This window comes from Hipposideros armiger, unplaced genomic scaffold (assembly GCF_001890085.2).
Source record: "Hipposideros armiger isolate ML-2016 unplaced genomic scaffold, ASM189008v1 scaffold_993, whole genome shotgun sequence".
NCBI classification, from domain to species: domain Eukaryota; kingdom Metazoa; phylum Chordata; class Mammalia; order Chiroptera; family Hipposideridae; genus Hipposideros; species Hipposideros armiger.
Window position 1 is genome coordinate 133,205 of NW_017732343.1, and position 21,863 is coordinate 155,067.

General features: G+C 42.5%; 1 protein-coding gene and 1 pseudogene across 1 annotated transcript in view; one reads left to right on the top strand and one right to left on the bottom strand.

The window, feature by feature from the left end:
* The window catches only part of LOC109375845 (pre-mRNA-splicing factor RBM22 pseudogene), a 7,445-nt pseudogene extending 5,030 nt beyond the window's left edge, over positions 1 to 2,415 (bottom strand).
* Positions 1 to 21,863, top strand: part of LOC109375848 (kinesin-like protein KIF6) — a 231,011-nt gene that overhangs the window by 89,330 nt on the left and 119,818 nt on the right. The gene's annotated exons all lie outside the window — the stretch shown is intronic.

A 21,863-nucleotide genomic window follows, 5' to 3' on the forward strand; every position in this document is an offset into this window, starting at 1 on the left:
ATGAAATATTGCACAAAAATAAAAGCAATATTCATAAAGAATTGTTGACTGAGAAAACTTATGAAAACTGAGAAAAATTATGAAATAATGTTAAGTGAAATAAATAGGCTACAAAATTACACACACACACACACACACACACATGAGGTCTGACAATTAAGTTAGCAAACTTGTTGCAATGATGTTGCTAACCTTTTTTTGATGTCAGAGGGATTATTCATTATGAATTTGTACCAACTGGACAAACAGTTAACCAAGTTTACTATTTGGAAGTGCTGAAAATGCTGCATGAAAAAGTTAGATGAAAATGACCTAAACTTTTTGCCAACAATTCATGGCTTTTGCATCACAACAATGCACCAGCTCACACAGCACTGTCTGTGAGGGAGTTTTTAGCTAGTAAACAAATAACTGTATTGTAACACCTGATCTGGCCCCCAATGACTTTTTTTCTTTACCCGAAGATAAAGGAAATATTGAAAGGAAGACATTTAGATGACATTCAGGACCTCAAGGGTAATACGACAACAGCTCTGATGGCCATTCCAGAAAGAGTTCCAAAATTGCTTTGAAGGGTGGATTAGGTGCTGGCATCAGTGCATAGCTTCACCATGGGAGTACTTTGAACGTAACCGTAGTGATATTCAGCAATGAGGTATGTAGCACTTTTTCTAGGAATAGTTCGTGAACTTAATTGTCTGACCTCATAGATAGATAGATAGATAGATAGATAGATAGATAGATAGATAGATAGATAGATATAGGTATAGGTATAAAGAGAGAGAGAGAGAGAGAGAGAGAGAGAGAGAGAGAGATTCATTTTAGCTATGCAGTAAAACAAAGCATAGCGAAAACTGGAAGGTGGAGAAATTGTGAGTGATAAGTGATATTTTTCCTGCTTATTTACACCCTTGTTTAATTCCCGAAATTTTTTGCAATGGAGAAGCTATACCTTGGTATTTAGGAAAAGTAAAGTAATACCTGTACCTGTTCTTGCCTCATCAGTCAAAGGTATGGGGGTTTAAATCTTTAGGACTTGACTTCAGCATCAACTATATTCCTCTCTGAATTTTTTTTTTTTTTTTTTAGGAGAAAAGCTTACTTTATTCTAGATGCCGGCAGCTAGGGAAGATAGCAGACTAATGTCTAGAAAAAAAACCTTTCCCGAACTGAGGATAATCAAGAGGTTTTATAGTCAGGCAAGAAGGTGAGGGAGGAAGGGGGAAAGAACAAAGAAAGGTGGGAGCTGGTCATGTAAGTTTAAAGGCTGACAGTTGAGAATTGCCTCCCAGGGCCTGGTCTGAGAAATCACCTCCCGTGGTCTGGTCTGCTTCACAAGGCCTGGCTGGAGTGTGTCATGCATCCTCAGTAAAAGCCTCAGGGGAATTGGATCCATGTATTCCCTGGGTCTGGGCACCCTTAACACTGGCAGTCCCAGAACAAGCTCTAGCTTCATCCCAGCATCTGTGGTTCCATCCTTCTCTTTTTCTTGTCTCCTCTGGTTGCTTGGGACCGTCCCCATTTCGCGTTGAGTCTTCAGCCATTGGCAATCAACTCATTACAGGGCTTTCCCACAGCCCCTTCTGCAGCCTGCCTTGTGGCAAACTGGATGAAAGCACACTGCTGTCTCTGCACAACGGTGGTGGTCTGGGTTTCTCCAAACTGGTAGAAATGGTTTCTCAGATCTGTCTCAGTAATGGTATCACCCAGACCACCAACATATAGTGTGGTGAGAGTCCTGTCCTCTGGTGGGTCCAGACGAGGCATTGTTGAAGCCCGCTTTAGGAGCTTATCTGCCACAGGGTCGTTGATTCCATAATATCAGTCTTTAATGTAGCAACCGGGTCATCTGGATCTGTTGGCTTCTCATGTCTGTATGGAAACTCCTCTCCTCTCTTAATCCCCCTTTCACCCAGAAAGAGCAAATGTGAGGTCGATTCCTTTTGTAGTAGGTGTGGTCCGGGCCAGCTTGAGCAGCACGTTACTGGTGGATGTGGCTTTCCCCAGCATGCCAACTGGCCGTGTTCCGTCAGAGTTAGCGATCACCCTCTCCATATTCTGTGTGCAGTACTCTTTGTTGACATTTGACTTTGGCATGTCATCCTTAAAAGACAATCCTGCGTCACGAACCTGGATGGGGAGGCCATACTCTAGATCCAAGAGGCAGGTCTGACAGACATTCCTCAATTTACTGCAGGTTTGGCACACTTCAATCTTATTGAAACACATGCAGGCCCCGGGGCACCAGTGAAACACTGTGAATGGCCTGGCACAGGTTTTGCATGCCTTCCCATACATGTCTTTGGTCATTCGGATATATGGGTTTTCTCCAAGACATGTCTGGCACAGAATAGGGAAGTCCACATCCTCCCAGTTCTGCCTGTTGGAGGGGTTGGAACCCATCAAAGATGCCATGTTGCAAGCGTCTGGAGGAAGAGGTAGCATCTGAGTTGGGAGAGAGGCTGAATTCTTTTTTTTTAATTAACTAGTATTTTATTAGTTTCAGGTGTACAAAACAACATAATAATTGGGCATTTGCACCCCTCACAAAGTGATAACCCCAAGTCTACTACCCATCTGACACCGTACGTAGCTATTCCAATACCATTGACTATATTCCCTATGCTGTGCTTTATATCTAGTGACTGTGTATGTGTGTGTGTGTGTGTGTGTGTGTATTTAATTATAGTTGACATTCAATATTATTTTATATTAGTTTTGGGTGTACAGTGTAGTGGTCAGGCATTTATATAATTTATGAAGTGATACCCCAATAAGTCCAGGACCCAACTGACACCATACATAGTTTTTACAATATTATTGACTATATTCCCATACTGTATTTCACATTCTCATGACTATTTTGTGACTACCCATTTATACTGTCTAATCCCTTTACCTTTCTCACCCATCCCCCCAACTTCCTCCCATCCAGCAACCATCAGTTTGTTCTCCGTATCTATGAGTCTATTTGTTTTGTTTGTTTGTTTAGTCTGTTCTCTAGATTCCACATATAAGTGAAATCATATGGTATTTGTCTTTCTCAGTCTGACTTATTTCACTTAGCATAATGTCCCCTAGGCCCATTCGTGTCATTGCAAATAATAAGATTTCATTCTTTTTTATAACAGATTAATACTCCATTGTATAAATGTACAACACAATTTCTTTATCTAATCATCTATTGATGGACATTTCAGTTGTTTCTATATCTTGGCTATTGTGAATAATGAGTACTGCAGTAAACATAGGGGTACAAATGTTTTGTTTTTTGGGGTTTTTTTAATTAGTGTTTTGAATTTCTTTGGATAAATACCCAGGAATGAAATTGCTGAGTCATAAAGTAGTTCTTATTTTAATTTTTTGAGGAACCCCCATACTTTTTTCCATAGTGGCTGCACCAATTTGCAGTCCCACCAACAGTGCACCAGGGTTCCCTTTTCTCCACATCCTCGCCAACACTTGTTGTTTGTTGATTTACTGTGGATAGCCATTCTGACCGGAGTGAGGTGGTATCTCATTGGGGTTTTTATTTGCATTTCCCTGATCGTTACTGACATTCAGCATCTTTTCGTATGTCTGTGGGCCATCTGTGTGTCCCCTTTGGAGAAATATCTGGTCAGGTCCTCTGCCCACTTTTTAATTGGTTTTTTTTTTTTTTGGTGTTGAGCTGTATTTTTAATAAATTTTGGATATTAACCTTCTATCAGATATATCATTGACAAATATCTTCTTCCATTCAGTAGAATGTATATTTGCGTTGTTGGTGGTTTCCTTTGCTCTGAAAAAACTTTTCAGTTTGATGTAGTCTCGTTTGTTTGTTTGTTTTTTCTTTTGTTTTCCTTGCCTGAGGGGGTATATCAGTAAAAATATTACTAAGGGTAATGTCTGAGCATTTACTTCCTATATTTTCTTCTAGGATTTAATGGTTTCAAGTTTTACATTTAAGTCTTTAATCCATTTTGAATTTATTCTTGTATATGGTGTAAGAAGGTGGCCCCAGTTCATTTTTCTTGCATGTATCTGTCCAGTTTTTCCAGCACCATTTATTGAATAGGCTCTCTTTACCCAAATGTAATTTCTTGCTTCCTTTGTCTTAGATTAAGTGACCATAGAAGCATGGATTTATTTCTGGGCTCTCTGTTCTGTTCCATTGATCTATGTGTCTGTTTTTATGCCACTACCATACTGTTTTGATTACTATGGCCTTGTAGTATAGTTTGATATCAGGTATCATGATACCTCCAGCTTTGTTCTTTCTCAGGATTGCCATGGCTATTCAAAGTTTTTTATGGTTTCATACAAATTATAGGATTATTTGTTTTAGTTCTGTGAAAAATGTTATTGGTATTTTGATAGGGATTGCATTGAATCTATAGATTGTTTGCAGTAGTATGGGCATTTTAACTGTATTAATGGTTCCTATCCATGAGCATGGTATATGTTTTCATTTATTTGTATCGTCTTTAATTTCTCTTTTCAATGTCATATAATTTTCTGAATATAGGGCTTTTACTTTCTTGGTTAAATTTATTCCTAAGTATTTTTTTATGCAATTGTAAATGGGATTGTTTTCTTAATTTCTCTTTCTGATGTTTCATTATTGGTGTATAAAAATGCACCCAATTTCCAAATATTAATTTTGTACCCTACGACTTTAATGAATTCATTTATCAGTTCTAATAGATTTTTGGTGGAATTTTGGGGGTTCTCTATATATAGTATCATGTCATCTGCAAATAATGACAGTTTTACTTTTTCCTTTCTCATTTGAATTCCTTTTATTTCTTCTCTGATTGCTGTGGCGGGACTTTCAATAATATGTTGAGTAAAAGTGGTATAAGTGGGCATCCTTGTCTTGTTCCTGATCTTAAGGGGAATGCTTTTAGCTTTCCTCAACTGAGTATGATATTAGCTATAGGTTTGTCATATAAGGCCTTTATTATGTTGAGATGTTCTTTCTATGCCCACTTTGCTGAGAGGTTTTATCATAAATGGATGCTGGATTTTGTCAGATGCTTTCTCTGCACCTGTTAATATGACCATATGATTTTTATTTTCCATTTTGTTGATGTGGTGTATCATGTTAATTGATTTGCAGATTCAAACCAACTTTGCATACCAGGAATGAATCCTACTTGAGTGTGGTGTATGATCTTTTTAATGTATTACTGAATTTGGTTTGCTAATATTTTGTTGAGGATTTTTGCACCTATGTTCACTAGGGATATTGGCCTATACTTGTTGGGGTTTTTTTTTTTGTAATGTCTTCATCTGGTTTTGGAATCAGTGTAATGGTAACCTCATAAAATGAGCTTGAGAGCCTTCCCTCCTCTGGGATTTTTTAGAATAGTTTGATAAAAACAGGTGTTAATTCTTTTTTGAATGTTTGGTAAAATTCACCTGTCAAGCCATCTGGTCGAGGACTTTTGTTTGTTGGGAGCTTGTTGATTACCGATTCTATTTTATTGGTAGTAATCAGTCTGTTCAGATTTTCTGTTTCTGCTTGATTCAGCCTTGGAAGATGGTATGCTTCTAGGAATGTATCCATTTCTTCCAGATTGTCCAATTTGTTGGCATATAGTTGCTCATAGTATTTTCTTTAAATTTTTTGTATTTCTGTGTTGTCCATTGTCACGTCTCCTCTTTCATTTCTGATTTTATTTATTTGGGTCCTCTCTCTTTTTTTCTTGATGAGTCTGGTTAAAGGTTTGTCAATTTTGTTTATCTTTTTTTAAAAACTTGTTTTTTTTAAATGCAGCCCTTGGTTGCATTGATCCTTTACATTGTTTTCTTAGTCTCTATTTTGTTTCTTTTCACTTGGTTATTATTTCCTTTCTTGTACTTACTTTGGGCTTTGTTTACTATTCTATTTCCAGTTCCCTTAAGTGTGAAGTTAGACTGTTTATTTGAGATTTTTCTTGTGTCTGCATTACTATGAATTTCCCTTTTAGGAAAGCTTTCACCATGTCCCATAGATTTTGGGTCATTGTGTTTTCATTTTTGCTTGTCTCAAGGTATCTTTTTTTGTCTTCTTTGATCTCAATGTTAACCCATTCATTATTTAGTAGCATGTTATTTCTCCTCCTTTTGTTTGTGTGTTTTTCAGGGGTTTTTTTGTAGTTGATGTCTAGTTTTATACAATTGTAGTCAAGGAAGATGCTTAATATGATTTCAATCTTCTTACATTTATTTAGACTTGTTTTGTGGCTTAACATGTGGTCTCCCTTAGAAAATGTTTCATGTGCACTTGAAAAGAATGTATATTCTGCTGCTTTGGGGTGAAATGCTCTAAAAATATCAATTAAACCCATCTGGTCTAGTGTCATTTAATGCCACTGTTTCCGTGTTGATTTTCTGTCTCGAAGATCTGTCCATTGGTGTCAGTGGGGTGTTAAAGTTCCTTATTATGATTGTGTTACTGTTGATTTCTGCCTTTATGTTGGTCAATATTTGCTTTATATATTTAAGTGCTTCTATGTTGGGTATCCTCTTGTTGTATTGACTCCTTTATTATTATGTAATGCCCTTCCTTGTCTCTTATTATAGCCTTTGTTTTAAAGCCTATTTTGTCTGATGTAAGCTTTCTTCTCATTTCTATTTGAGTGAAATATCTTTTCCATCTTTTTTCTTGTTTCCATTTCCTCAGGTGTGTGGGCCAGGTTCATTGACCCAGTGTTGAGAGTGCCTTTGGTAATGCAGCTCTAACTGAGCAGAGTAGGGTCCCAGGGAGTCATGAGACACAGCTGGCTTTCCTTACAAAGTTAATGCAGATTCAATTATTGCACCAGTGACCAGTCTGTGACCACTTCACAAAGTGCCCTGAGTATGCCACAGCCAGCCACTGCCCACCTCAGGGCAGTGCTTGGTCTGTGACCACTTCGTGAAATGCCCTTAGAACACTGAAGCCAGCCACCTTTAGCCTCAGACTCGCAAATCCCTGAGAGGTGCCCAAGAGAGGCTGCAGTGCATGTTTTTGGTCACTGCCCAATACCAAAAGTTTCCCAGGCTGCTGCAGGCTTTCCACTGCTGTCAAAGGCTTCTGCAGCTTGTGTGGTGGGACCAGATGCTCAGTAGTCAAGAGTGTTCCGGGTAATGCAGTGCTAGCTGTATGGGGCGGGGACCCAAAGTGATACATATGCATGGATTTTACCAGCTCAATGCAGTCTCAGACTTGGCCCTTTGTGGGAGGGCTCAACATAAAAAAAATGGTGTCTTCCTGTAGACTACACATGAATCAGTCTCCACACAGGATTAATGGCAGCTGTCCCTCTAGCACTTGTCCTAAAGCCACACAACTCAGCCTTTGCCCATATGTCTCTGGCACCTCTCAAGTTGCTGCCCCTTCGCCAGAGACTAGGTAAGTGTTTGCAAGGGAGGGAATCTTTATGAGGGCTCCTTATGAGGGAGTCTGAGTTTGCAGATGCCTTCCATCTCACCAGGATGGATAGACAGGGTCCTCGCTGATTTTCACTCTCAGATGTTGTGGGAACTCCTCTTCCTGGCACAGGACCCCTGGGCTGGGGAGCCCATTGTGGGGCTGGGACCCCTCCATCTTCAAGGGCAACCTCTGCCACCAAGGTTTCCCCTTCCAGTGTTCAATCACTATCTGTGGGTTTGGGGTCAGCCCGTTTTGCATCTCTGCCCCTCTTACCAGTCTCGAAGTGGCTTCTTCTTTATATCCTTAGTTATAGGGGCTCTATTCAGCTAGTCTTTAGATGATTTTCAAGGTTGATTATTCTATAATTTATTTGTAATTTTGGTGTGATCCTGGGATGCAGCAGGCATAACATTTACTTAATCTGCCATCTTGGTATTCCCCTCCTCTCTGAATTCTTATAGGATAATGCATCTGTGAAAGAAAAATTCCTCAGAAACCTTTTTGGATAGCTTAACATAAGTGGTTCATTAGTAAATCACTTCTCTCTGTTGAGGATGTACACATAGCAAACATAGATATTAACTTGGCTGACCCTATGGCATTCTGAAATGGTGATAGATATCCCCAAAGATTCTCATTTTTCTGTCTCAGGAATGGAAGCTCTTGGCAGGAAAAGGAAAAAGAACTGTTCTCACAAGCCCCATTGCCATTTATATGTGGAGTTTAGTGTGGCTCCCTTTAGAAATAATTAACGTATAGCTGTAATAGACAGAAAATAAACACAAAAGTGAAAATCAAGTAAGAGAGAGAGAGAGAGAGACAGCAAAAGCATGAGGTGATGAGTTTAATCAAGGGATAGGTTAGAAGGGCCTGCGGAAGTTGACCCAGGCCAGGTCCCTGGGAAAGAAGGGGCATTTTTATAATTCTGATTGTGAGTGCAAGGAGAGAGCTCCAACCTGAGAGTTGGCATCTTCACAGAACAGTTTAGGCTTGATTTGGAAGGCAGGGGCGAGGGTGAAAAGCTGACACTATTAGGGAGACCTATTTCCAATAGGACTGTGACTCCCTCCTCCTCCTCCTTCCTTCCTTCCTTCCTTCCTGCACTGGAGAAGGAACAGTGAACAAGACAGATATGCTTTTGTGGAGTTTGAACTCTACACAGTACATAATTTCAGATGGGGACAAAATCTGGGAAGGACATGAAACAGAATAATGGGCTAGGGAACATTTAGGGTGGTGTGGGGACCAACAGAGGTGACATGTGAGCTGAGAAGCGAATACCGCAGTGATAGTCATAAAGATTCAGGGAAAGGACATTTCAGACAAAAGAAACAAGCAGCAAGTGTAAGGGCCCAGAGGTAGAAATACAATGGCCATCTCTGAGGAGCTGAAAGCAGGCCCGTGAGCTGAGAAGGCATGTGTCAAGACCCGGGTGGGGCATGAGGAGAGAAATGATGTAGAGCCTACCAAGCTGAGGGGTGTGGTCTTGTTCAGGGGGCACGGGGAGCCACTGGAGAGTTCAAAGTAGAGGAGTGGCACGATTGTGTTCTGTAAAAATCACTCAGGTCACTATGTGGAGAATGTCATAGGGCAAGATGGGAACTGGCAAAGCAGTTAGGAGACATTCCAGGTGAGAAACGGCAGTGACTAAGGTTGGGATAAAAAGGAGATAAAGAGCAGCAAAGAGGTGTAAGGCATATTCTTAAAGCATTGCTACAGGACCCGCTGGTGGAGCTGATGTGGGAACTGAGGAATCATGGAAAAGTCCTAGACTTTTTCGCTTGAGCAAATAGTTTCATTTACTGATATGGAAATGATTAGAGGAAACAGCTTGGGGTAGAGTTTAGAATGGAGTTTGAAATTCTGTATGGGGCATGTAAAGTTTGAGATGCCAAGTAGACATTCATGTCAAGATTTCAAGTGGGCCATTAAATGTCCCAATCTGGCCCTCCATGGAGAGGTCAGAGCTAAAGATATAAATTTTGGAGCCATTGGTGTATAATACCTATTAAAGCTATGAGACTAAGTGAAATCACCTGGTGAAAGAGAAGAGTGCCTAGGACTGAGCCCTACTGCACTACAACATCTGGAGGATAGAAGAAGAAGCCAGGAAGGCAGGAGAAAAATCAGAATGGAGTAACGTCAGAAGGCCGAGGAAGGAAGTGCTTCCAGCAAAAGGGAGGGGTCAGCTGTGTCAAGCGCTGCTCTGCATTGGTCAGGATAGACCAGGTTATGTTTTGGTGATAAATTAACAGTAAATCTCAGTAGCTTATGATAACAAAAGTTGTTTCTCATTCACACTGCAGGAACAGTATCAGTCAGAAGGGCGTGGGAGCTCTGGCCCACAGTCACCAGGGACCTAGGCTGCCACAGACTCTGTAGCTGGAATGACCCCAATCAGCAGAGGGAGAGGAGAGAGCATGGAGAATTGCACAGCAGCTCTTCGATGCTTTAGCCAGAAAGTAGCCCGTATCACTGCTGCTCACAGCCTGCTGACCAGAACCAGTCACATGCCCCTCCCTAACTGCAGGGGACCTAGGGCACAGATGGGGGCCGGTGGAATAGTTGGTGACTTTGCTGCTCTAGCATTTACTGAGAGGTTAACTAAAATAAGCACAGAAAACCGACCACTGGTTTTGGCAATGCTGACATCACTGGGGATGTCGAAAAGACAGTTTCAATGGAGTAGAGGAGATGAAACTCCATTGGAGTGCGTTGAGGAGCAATCGGGAGGAGAGAGGATAGAAATGGTGAATACAGGCAACTCCGTTGAGGCGTTTTCTATGAAAACGGACCAGAGGAACAGAAAGATAACTGGAAGGTTAAATGAGGTAAAGATAAGATATTGTTAAGACAGCATTTTTTTTCTTCCCTGAATATCTAAGTGTCCTTAGGGCTCCTACTCTGCCATCCCACTATAAATTATGATCGTGTCTCCTGTTTCACCAATGAAATCAAGGCCAGTAAATGTGAATGTTTTAAGCTTCCGTTTTGTGCCAACAAATTCAAAGATATCTACATCTAACTCTAACGAATTCAACATGGATTGTAAAACATGGTTTTGTGCTGATGGAAATAATCCAAGGAAGAGGGGGAAATCGCTCAGGCAAAAGAGAAGAGAAAAGAGAAGAAAGTCAGGAGAGGGGTTTGGGAACCACAGCCCAGGTGGAGGGGTTGACCTTTGATAAGATGGCGGGTGCTTTTTCCACTGTAACTGGAAGAAAAGTCTGGACTGCCAGCGAGGCCACCAGTAAACATGGTGTTGGGAAGATGAGGAAGCCCCTGTCTTGTTGCATTTATCTTCTCAATCATATGTGGTCCTTAGTGTGGTTGGGAAGCAGAGAACACAGAAGCAGTGGAGCCAGCCTGACAATTTAAGCCACTCTCTCTCCCTACATTACTAACCCACAATTTGCAACTACCTTAAGAATTCTCCTACTGTGTTAAAGCAGTTCTTGCACGCTAAACAGCTTGCTTTGGGTAGGTTTTTAGATGACTTGTTATTACTTATGATGATAATAATAACTCATTTTTACACTTTCACTTTTTATAGTGTATTCCATATTTATTCATTCATGCTGTCAGAGGCATTTAAGTAAATGAGTCATTGCTGCCATATTGTTTAATTTATTTATATCATAAAACATATGCAGAAAAATGCATATTTCTATATATGTGTAGTTAACAATGTTTTTAAGAAAAACAAATTAACTAGAGATATCTCATCCTTGTTCATTCATTCCGTGTACAGACCTTGTCTGGAGTGTCTCCTGTGTTTCAGGCACTGAGCTTGCAGCCAGAGCTACAAAGGCATAAGACAAAGCCACATGCCTTTTGGAGATTATGGCCTGAGGGATGGGGGAGGTGGGCAGGTGAGATAATCATAGAAATACACCATTGCAAAGGTATTCAGTAGTTCCAAGATGGAACTATGCACAAAGTGCTACCTCGTCTCCTTAACCCTTCATAATAACATTAAGAGACAGGAGTTCTTATTAGCTTCATTTTATAGATGAAGAGCCTGAGACTTAGAGCAATTTAAATGGCAGCCCCTAGGTCATCCAGCTAATAAGTGAAACCAGCACTCATACCCATGTCCTCTGACTACAAATCCTATTTCCTTTCCCCAGCCGCTGGACAAGAATAATAGAAGAGTAGCCTGAGGCTACACTCTAAAGCAGCTATTCCTCTTCAGCCATTTGAGGGAGGGAGAGTTGCTTGATAAGCCTGTGGAAAACTCCAGTTGCCCTCTGCCTGGGAGCGCCCTGGGCAAGCAGGGAACTAGTTAAGAGTGTGGTGTCTGGACCTAGAGGTCACTTGGGAACAAGTTCCCCCACCCCAGAGGAAACCCCTGAGGTCTTTCCCATCAATCTCTATGCCAGACCTTGCACACAGCGGTCTCCTCCCCCCCCCCCCATGGCCTTGCCTTCTGGGTCCCTATGCAAGGAACACATTGACCTTTTTTCCTCCAGCTCCTGCTCCTCCGTTCCTCTCAAACTTGCCTCAGGAGAAACGTTCCTTGAAAAGTCCCTCTGCCGTCAGATTATGCCCCTTTTTCGCTCCCTCACAATCACCTGCACCATCTGGACAATGTTACCATCAGTGCATCATCAAGGAGTATCCTCCTGCTTTATACTGTAAGCTTCGACTTTCCCAGATCCCCAGTGCTTATATCATAAGGTCAAGGACATGATTTCTTTTACTTATCTGTAACTAGCCAGAGGCCTGTCAATAGATACTCAGTACTTGTTGACAGATGGTCTGTTTCACCAATTGACTCACTGCCTGAGAGAATAAACAAATGTTTCATTTAAATAATGAAATGTTTTCTGTAGAAGAAGTGGTTAGGACACAGAGAGGTCAAAAGGAAAATGATGGCTTCCTGGATCCTTTTCAGCTCTTTTTCATGACTTGCCCCTTTGCATGTGGGAGACTGTCTGCCAAAGACCACACTCTTAGGACCTGGACCCTACCCCTTCTCTCTGTAGTACACTCCCTCCCCCCATCCCACCCTGCTTCAGTCCAACAGAACCATTTTAACTGCATAAACTATCTTATTGTGGAGACTCTTCTGAGTACAAGCTCTGTGTAGAGTAGGGAAGGATAATTACTTAACGGCACCTGACATAGTTGGCTCACTAATAAAGTCCTAACGGCAGACAGTTAAGTCAGCCAACTCTCCCTTTACCTCTGATCCTTACCCCACCCCCTGGGTTCCCAGGTGAAGGGCCATCTGGTGCCTTCCCCAGTTTCCCATGCATGAAGATCTCCAGCTCTTCTGAGCTGCTGTATGCATTCATGTTTTCAGTCCACGTCCCAATCGCAACCCTCCCGAAACTGCCTTTTTCTCTTTATAGTCTCTGATCTCCTAACCCCATAGGTCTGACTTCAGAGGTTTGCTGATATTTATGAGATCATGTCTACTTGAGAAATGGTTTTCACTTAGCAACACAGTATGTAAAAGGGAGGTTTTAGAGTCAGACAAACCTGGAGTCAAGTTATGGCTTTGCTATTTTACCAACTTGTCTCTGGGTTACTTTTAACCTTTTTCAACTTCAACTACATTACCTCTAGAATGGCCTAGTATTACCTGGCTGACAGGGTCACTGTGAGAATTAAATGGGACAACAAATGTAATCCGTCTAGCATATACAAAGTTCTCACTAAGGACCATCTCCCCTCATCGCCAATAGAGTTGGTGTGAGTACTGAGTTAATATTTCTGAAACATGGAACAGTGCCTGTCACATAGAAGGCACACAAAAAATAATTGTCCCCTTCCTTTTTTCCCCTCAAGGAATGAACACTAGCATATCCAAACTCCATTTTTGCTTTGCACTTCCTTCCAAGCTAGGGAAACAGAATTTTATTTAAATCTGCATGCATTTCAGGGAAGGGGCATTTCTGCTACTAGGCTGGAATGTCATTCTTTAATTCTCTTTTTTAGATGTATCAAAGTAAATTTGAGACTAGAGTGGAATTCATTCCTAATTTAGACATAGATAGAAAACTTGCCTCGTGTTTCAGACAACAGGTCATGCGAACACTGCCTTAGCCACAGCCCCCACAGCACAGGCTGACATGAGACTGCACTTAATCAGGGTGGAAGCCAGTCAACAGAACCCCGATAACCATGGCCTTTGGAAGTTGTCAAAGACACCTCAAACTCAAGGAATCCTGTGTTTTTCAGATTTTGAAGAATTTGGAGCCTCTTTCTAAGCTCAGGAGGGCTGCTGCCTTTCTGTTCTGTGGTCCTCTTGGTCAACGGGGGATAGGAATACACATGTCATACCACCCAAATTCCCTGGTCCAAATATTGGGCATGGAATCAGACACCAAGGCTCCTTCAGGGATACCATGTCTATGGACCGAAATCGATGGAAAAGGCTCCATGGGTCCAGCGTCGCCTGGCAGCAGGGCCCATGGCACGCTGTTCCATGTAATGGAAACATTGCTGGCCCCCAGATTCCTGAGTTAACTCCAACACGCAGAAATGCCAACATGACCCAGGCTGCTCTCCAAGCTCCATGCCTGCGTCTGTCTATGGGTTTCTCTAAGCATCCCACACAAGCGCTTTGTCCTCAATAAGAACACTCACAAAATAAAAACCCCAGGGAGGCTGGGTTAGGAAAATGAAGGTTTTCTGCCAATGACCTTCAGGATAATTGTTTCAGGGTTTTCTGTTACTGCTGGGAATGGGCAACTACCCTCCAGCAGCTGCCATTCTTTTAGAAGCTACAGGCCCGTCCACTCGGTTGACATACCGGACCTTTCCTCACCTGCTCAGGCTGACATCCAGGACACAGCTGCGGCAGGAGGATGAATCAGACATGGTTACCAGGATGAGAGGGAAACACAACGTGCCTCAAACACCACCTCTTAGTTCTACCCAGCCCGCGTGGTGTGCGTGGCTGAGCCTGTTAAGTTGCTGGTGGGATGTGTGATTTCTGGCACCAGGAGTCAGGAACCCATTTGATTTATTTAGATGTGGTGCCACCATTGGGTGGGTCTCCTAAGGTTTCTGTGGCTTTCCACTTCAGATTTTTCCTTCACTCCACTCCCTGGGGCCCCTGCCAAGCCTGCCATGCTTCAGCCTGGTCCAAGCCAGCCCTAAGAATCTACTAATTAAAGGTTCTCCTTTGACAGCTTTCATGTGGCAATTTAGGAAACTCCAAGGCAAGTCCTAATCTGAGGACTTTCGTCCAGGTGGAATCATCTGGTTTGAACATAGGCCTTTAACCCCAAGGCCTTGGGACACCAACTCCTTCCAGAGGCTGTCAGTCAAAAGCAGGAAGTAGGTTGGGCAATTGTCCTTGGTCACCCCAAAAAATCTACTCTTTGGTCTTCACATCTGCAGTCACTTTGGCCGTGGCTAAGTGGTTTTGTCTTCCCCTCATCCTCAGATTTTATACCCTGCTGTCCCCACCCAGCAACCCCTCAAATTGTAGCTGAGCTGCTCCTGGCCCTTAAAGTAAACAGAGCCATGGCACATGGCACTGCTTTCTGTGACTTCCCTTCTCCACTGTCACCCTGGTGGTAGAGAAACATGGATGGAGGGCTCCTCAGCGTCTACTCCCAGAGGACCACTCTCAGTGACTCAGGCACTCTAGGGCATGATGCTGCTCCCTGGGGAAAACCACCTGCCTGTCAGCTCTTAAGAGGATGGAACTAGGCAGCTATTTTTTCCTGAAAGCACAGGAATGATAAAGGTAACAGCAATCGTCATTTAATTGGGTAGTAATCAGGGAGTCAATCTACTAAAGGAAGAGCTTCTATGCCAGGGGTGGTTGACTGGGAGAGGCTGCCTGAAGAACTGTGCTGAAAACTCTGATGCTATTAGTTTTCGCAGCAAAGGAGGCTGTGATTGGTTAGCAATGTCCTCCATTGGTGCGAGGAAGGACAGTGGGAACACAGGGCTATGTATGTGTTATCTCTGTCTTTCATGTAACTTCTAAAACCTCTTCCTTCCTAAATGAGAGCATCCTCCCCACAGTGCGGGGAGGAAGGTAAAGACGATATCTCAGATGGTCCCTCTAATCTTTCTGGGAGATGACCCATTTCTCTTTATAAGATCCTTTAGCACCTCCCCATCTCACAAATGTATTCAGTCCAGCATCTGTGGACCCTTTGCTCTCCATTCTAAAAGCTGGTGACTTGTCCTTCACCCCAGCATTTCGGTCTGTAGCCATCACTTCCCCTAGGACCGTTGTCCCAGGCGCCATTCCCAAGCGTGCTGACCCACTGACCTTTCCTTTGGTTCTCATGCCCCTCCTGACCTTTGTGCTTCATGCTGCCTTGACGGAGTATGCCTTCCTCTCTCTCCTCTAAACTCTTCATCCCTCTCCCTCCCGTTGGTCCATTCGTTCTAACTTCTCCACACACCGAAGGATGGAATTCTCTTCTCATTGTTTATGTGAGGATATTTTTGTATTTATGTCACCTAAGTCAACATTTACTAAGAAATCTCAGTGCATATAGAACCTTACATCAGAAACCGTACAAAAACACAGTCCACTCCTGCCTGTTGCTTCTCATGGCTGTGTGCACCCCCATGTCCTACATATTGTAGGTAGTCATCATATCACCATAGCAAAGCCATTCCCTTCCCTTCAGTTTTGAAAGTTTCTGCTACCTAGCTGCAGACAGTGTAATCATCCGCCCACATCCAGCTTCCTCCCAGCATCAGCCCTGAGTGACCCCCACCCAGCTCTGCACCTTCTCATGCTTTTAGCCCTAGTGGGTCCCAGGCCCCCTCTCCATTTGGAATCCACCCCATCTCTCACTTTTCCTCCTTCCCTGTTGGTCTTCTTTTCCCCCCTTCCTTCTTCAGTCAAGAGGTACCACATGAATAAATGCCTTTCCCAAGGAAAATATAGTTTTGGCTCTGACTAGGAAATCATTTTTCAGCATGAATAACACAACTCTCCATCATTTTACTTTTGTCAATTTTGAAGCAATAGCTTCAGCAGCAGTAGGCTGTTTGGGCACAGCCAGGAAAATGAGCGCTGGCCCGCGTGCCCCAGACTAAAGGAAATCAGACAGCAGGCCCAAAGGCACTACCAGAAACTCTCCACTTCCGATGTTTTTCCTTTGCATTTGGTTTCCATGGGATCCTGCGATGGGGGTGGGGCATGCTTCCAAAAGCACTGATTTGTATTCTTTAGCAAAAGAAGGAACCAAATTTCAGGGTGGCAAAAAAAAAAAGGGGGGGGGAGGGGGACATTAAAAAATATGTAAGGTACCAGAGCCTAAGAATTTCAGATGCCTGTTCAGAAACCCAACTCCCAAGGCTAATTTTGAGCATACCTGTTGACTGTCATTTCTACCTAAGTGCTCCTTAATAGGTATCAAAATCCAGAAGATGTCACACCTTTAGGACTTGGAAATGTTTTCCATCCAACTCACAACACAGAATTGTAATGTCATGTTTTGGGGACTTACTCTAAGAAACTCCATTCCTTTAGGGTTTTGGGGGGTTTGGTTTTTTGTTTTGTGTGTGTGGGGGGGTGGTTTTGCTTTGTTTTGTTTAAAATTTTATACTGTCCTGTGATGCTTTATTTGCTCTCCTCTAGGTTTTAAACAATCCTGTGACTCAGCAAGCCAGCAGGCTCCTCTGAGTCATCCATATTTTCTGGGATTTGACACTGGGACCTATGATTGAAATTCACTAAAAGGAAAGAACTAAGAGCTAGAAATGGGAATGGCGAGTCAGATCTCCTTAGAGCCTGTGCTTTAGGGAGCCACTGAGTCCCACAGACTAAACAAAGTTGGGAAGAAGGTACAATTTACTTTCCCTTTCAAGCTCAAATCCCCCTGCCTCTGGCACCAGCCTGAGACACCATCTTATGGCTCTCATTTTTGCAGGACCTGTTAGCTGATTTTCAACAAATCATGGACTTTTTCTTTGCTGGCACTAAAATAATGATGCCTTCAAGAGTATTTGCATTTTTATGAAAGCTTCTTGGCATTGGAATTTATGTCTAATGGTGGGCTCTGAAGCATGGTGACATGTAGTGGGGAGCTGCTGTTGAATTTCCGAAATCACACTAGCCAGGGGATGAGCCTGCCCGGAAACAAGCCGGTAGGGGGAGGGAAAGCACTGGAGACATGCTTTACTTCCCCCATAATGTCATGGTACGCTATACCAAAATGAAAAAATTAAGCGTCTGAAACATTCATTCATTCATTCAAAAGACATGTGATTGAGTTCTTCCTGTGTGCCAGATACTATCCAGGTGCTAGAAATATTGCAGCAAACAAAACTGACAGAAATCCCTGCCCTCATGGGGCTAACAGATTCTAGAAATAACAATAGAACATATTTATATATTAAGCAAGTTATGCAAATTATAAAATCCATCGTTCTGTTTTTTCTGTGATACTATTTTAAACATCAAAGTTTAGGACAAGGTAGGCACTAATAAGAGCACAATTTCATGGGTAAATCTACTACCACCAGGTGATTTTGAGGCCTGCTACCTACCTGGCCCCTCTACCAGGCATACTTTCCCTGGAAAACCTGACCTAAGAGCAGAACTGGCCTCCTCCAAAAGCTCGGCAAGTTTTACCCTTACAACCATTTCTTTACCGAGTCTCAGTTTCCTCATTTGTAAAATGAAATTATGACGAGGGGTCATGAAGAAGTTTAATTAAGGGAATACAGGCATACCTTGGAGATATTGGGGGTAGCGTTTCAGATCACCACAATAAAGTGAATATCGCAATAAAGTGAGTCACATGAATTTTTCTGGTTTCCCAGTGCATATAAAAGTTATATTTACACTGTACTGTGGTGTATTAAGTGTGCAGTAGCATTATGTCTAAAAAAAAAAGGTACACACCTTAATTTAAAAATACTTTATTGATAAAAAATGCTAGCCATAATCTGAGCCCGCAGCAAATTATAATCTTTTTGCTGGTGGAAGGTATTGCTTCAGCCTTGATGGCTGCTGACTGATCAGGGTGGTGGTTGATGAAGGTTAGGGTGGATGTGGCAATTTCTTAAAATAAGACAACAATTTTGTTTGCCCCATCAATTGACTTCTTTTCATCAATGATTTCTCTGTAGCATGAGATGCTGTTTGTTAGCATTTTACCCACATTAGAACTTTTTTCAAAATTGGAGTCAATCCTCTCAAACCCTGCTGCTGCTTTTTCAACTAGGTTATATAATATTCTAAATCTTGTGTTGTCATTTCCACAGTCTTCACAGCATCTTCACCAGGAGGAGATTCTATCTCAAAAAAACTCTTTATTCATTTGTAAAAAGCAACTTGCCATTCATTAAAGCTTTATCAGGAGATTGCAGCAATTCAGTCACATCTTCAGGCTCTGTTTCTAATTCTAGTTCTCTGATATTCCTACCACATCTGCAGTTACTTCCTCCCCTGAAGTTTTGAACCCCTCAAAGTCCTCCATAAGGGTTGGAATCAACTCCTTCCAAACTCCTGTTAATGTTGATATTTTGACCTCTCCCCCATGATTCACATGTTCTTACTGGCATGTGTAATGGTAAATCCTTTCCAGAAGGTTTTCCATTTACTTTGCCCAGATCCATCAGAGGAATCACTATCTATGGCAGCTATAGCCTTACAAAATGTAGTTTTTTAAAAATAATAAGACATGAAAGTCAAAATTACTCCTTGATTCATGGGCTACAAAATGGATGTTATGTTAGTAGGCATGAAAACAACATTAATCTTGTTGTACATCTCCATGAGACCACTGGGGTGACCAGGTGCATTGTCAATGAGCAGTAATATTTTGAAAAGAATCTTTTTTTCTGAGCACTAGATCTCAACAGTGGCCTTTAAAATAGTCAGTAAACCATGTTGTAAGCAGATGTACTGTCATCCAGGCTTTGTTGTTCTATTTATAGAGCACAGGCAGAGGAGATTTAACATAATTCTTAAGGGCCCTAGCATTTTCAGAATAGCAAATAAGCATTGGCTTTAACTTAAAGTCACCAGCTGCATTAGCCCCTAACAAGAGAGTCAGCCTGTCCTTTGAATATTTGAAGCCAGGCATTGACTTCTCTCTAACTGTGAAAGTCCTAGAGGGCATCTTATAATATAAGGCTGTTTGTTTACATTGAAAAATCTGTTGTTTAGTGCAGCCACCTTCTTTAATTATCTTACCCAGACCTCCTGGATAACTTGCTGCAGCTTCTACATCAGCACTTACTGCTTCTCCTTACACTTTTATGTTATGGAGATGGCGTGTCTCCTTAAACAAACCTCTCCTAGCTTCAGACTTTTCTTCTGCAGCTTCCTCACCTCTCTCTGCTTTCACAGAATTGCAGAGAGTTAGGACCTTTCTCTGGATTAGGCTCTGGCTTAAGGGAAGGTTGTGGCTGGTTTGATCCTCTACCCAGGTCATAAAAACTTTCTCAGTATCAGCAATAAGGCTCTTTCACTGTCTTATCATTCATGGGTTCACTGGAATAGTACTTTTAATTTCCTTCAAGAACTTTTCCTTTGCATTCACAACTTCCCTAACTATTTGGCACAAAATGGCACAAAAGGCCTACCTTTTGGCCTGTCTTGGCTATCAACATGCCTTTCTCACTAAACTTAGTTATTTCTAGGTTTTTATTTAAAGTGACAGACATGTAACTCTTCCACTTGAACACCATGAAGCCTTTGTAGGGTTATCAATTGGCCTAATTTCAGTATTGTTGTGCCTCAGATACTAGGAAAGACTGGGGGGGGGGGGGGGGAGAGAGAGAGAGAGAGAGAGAGAGAGAGAGAGAGAGAGGGAGAGAGAGATGGGGAAATGGCTGATCAGTGGAGCAATCAGAATGCACGTAACATTTATCAATTAAGTTCACAATCTTATGGGCACTGTGCATGGCACACTCCCAAACAATTACAATAGTAACATCACAGATCACTGGTCACAGATCACCATAACAAATGTTATAATAATCAAAAAGTTTAAAATATTGCTAGGATTACCAAAACCTGACACAGAGACACAAAGTGAGCAAATGCTGTTGGAAAAAATGACGCTGATAGACTTGTTCAAGGCAGAGTTGTCACAAAGCTTCAATCTGTGAAAAACACAATATCTGCAGAGTACAACAAAGTGCAGCATGATAAAATGAGGTATGCCTATATGGAAGAAAGCACTTGGTACAGCGCTTAGCATACAATTTGTAAAAAATTCGTTTTTTAGTCAGTCCAAAGGTCATTCCTACGGGATGGCAGAACCACACGTATTAATCAAGTTGTCCTTTTAATCCACCCTCCACCTCTTCCCCCTCCACCTAAGGTCTTCTTCTACATCTTCTCCACCTGGAAAATGCTGTGCCATCCTTCAGAATCCTTCCCCCTCTCCCTGACACAGGTGGCCCTCCCCCACTCCCTCCTCCGTGTTTCCCAGCACTGGACACAGCACGCAGCAACTGCCATTGTAACTGTTTGCTCACCGATCTGTCTCCCTTACTAGACTTTGAACTCTTTAAGGGCAAGGATCCACACTTTAACTTTTTTGTTCACATTTATATCTCTGCACAGTGCCTAAGGGGAATACATGTTGAGAGAATAAATAGACGATCATCTCACTAGCAGAGTGAGCTTTCAGTCACTCTTGCGCTCCACTGCCCTTGCTCTTTCTACTGCACACAGTGTGTGCTGAGGCAAGAGCTTGCCACATGAGAGGGGCTGTTTCCTACATCCTGAGAGGGAAAAGGAGGTACAGACATCTCTTCAGCAAATCTAAAGGTGTTCATTAACTTTGTGGGTCACCCCAAATTGGAGTGAGAACTGGTCTATTTGTACAACCCAAAAAGAGCTGGATGTGGGCTCTAAATGAGCAGAATAGGGAAGGACAAGAGTAGGGTTCAGATGCAGCCTGGGGTCACATGCCACAGCGGCCATGGTGTCCTTTCCCTATGCCTTCTCTGAGGACCCTCAGTCTCACCCTCCACGAGGCAGCCATGAAGCGTTTGTAGGCTTCCAGGCCTTGCTTTGCCTCTTTGCCCTCAGGCTATGGACATCATCAGCCACCTGACCTTGGCCTGTCTGAGCAGACACTTAGGATGCTGGCTGCCGGGATTATGGCCAACGCACTACTGTTCATTTACCTGAGGTCACCACTGTCAAAGAACTCCAATTCCAGAATACTTTCTCCATTATAGCAGGAGGAAAACCAAGACCACATTCCTGACAATAAGCCCACAGCACTGCAGGACCCCTAGTGCCTTTTAAATCACCAAAAGCATTCATTGATTCCATAATGTGTACTTTACTAAATGTTAAGTCTTTAAAAATTGGTGATTTTTGTATAATATGGTATCGCACTGGCCCCAAATTTCTTAGCAAAACCTTCCATATTCTCTGCAAAATGATCCCACATGACCTTTCTGGGCTTGTCTCTTCCATGTACCCAATGACCTTCGGCTCCCAGTGCCCAGGCCCCTCCACACCTCAGGGAAGACCCGCTGTGGTTTTCAGCTGATTGTAGGTTCGTCTAGGACCTCT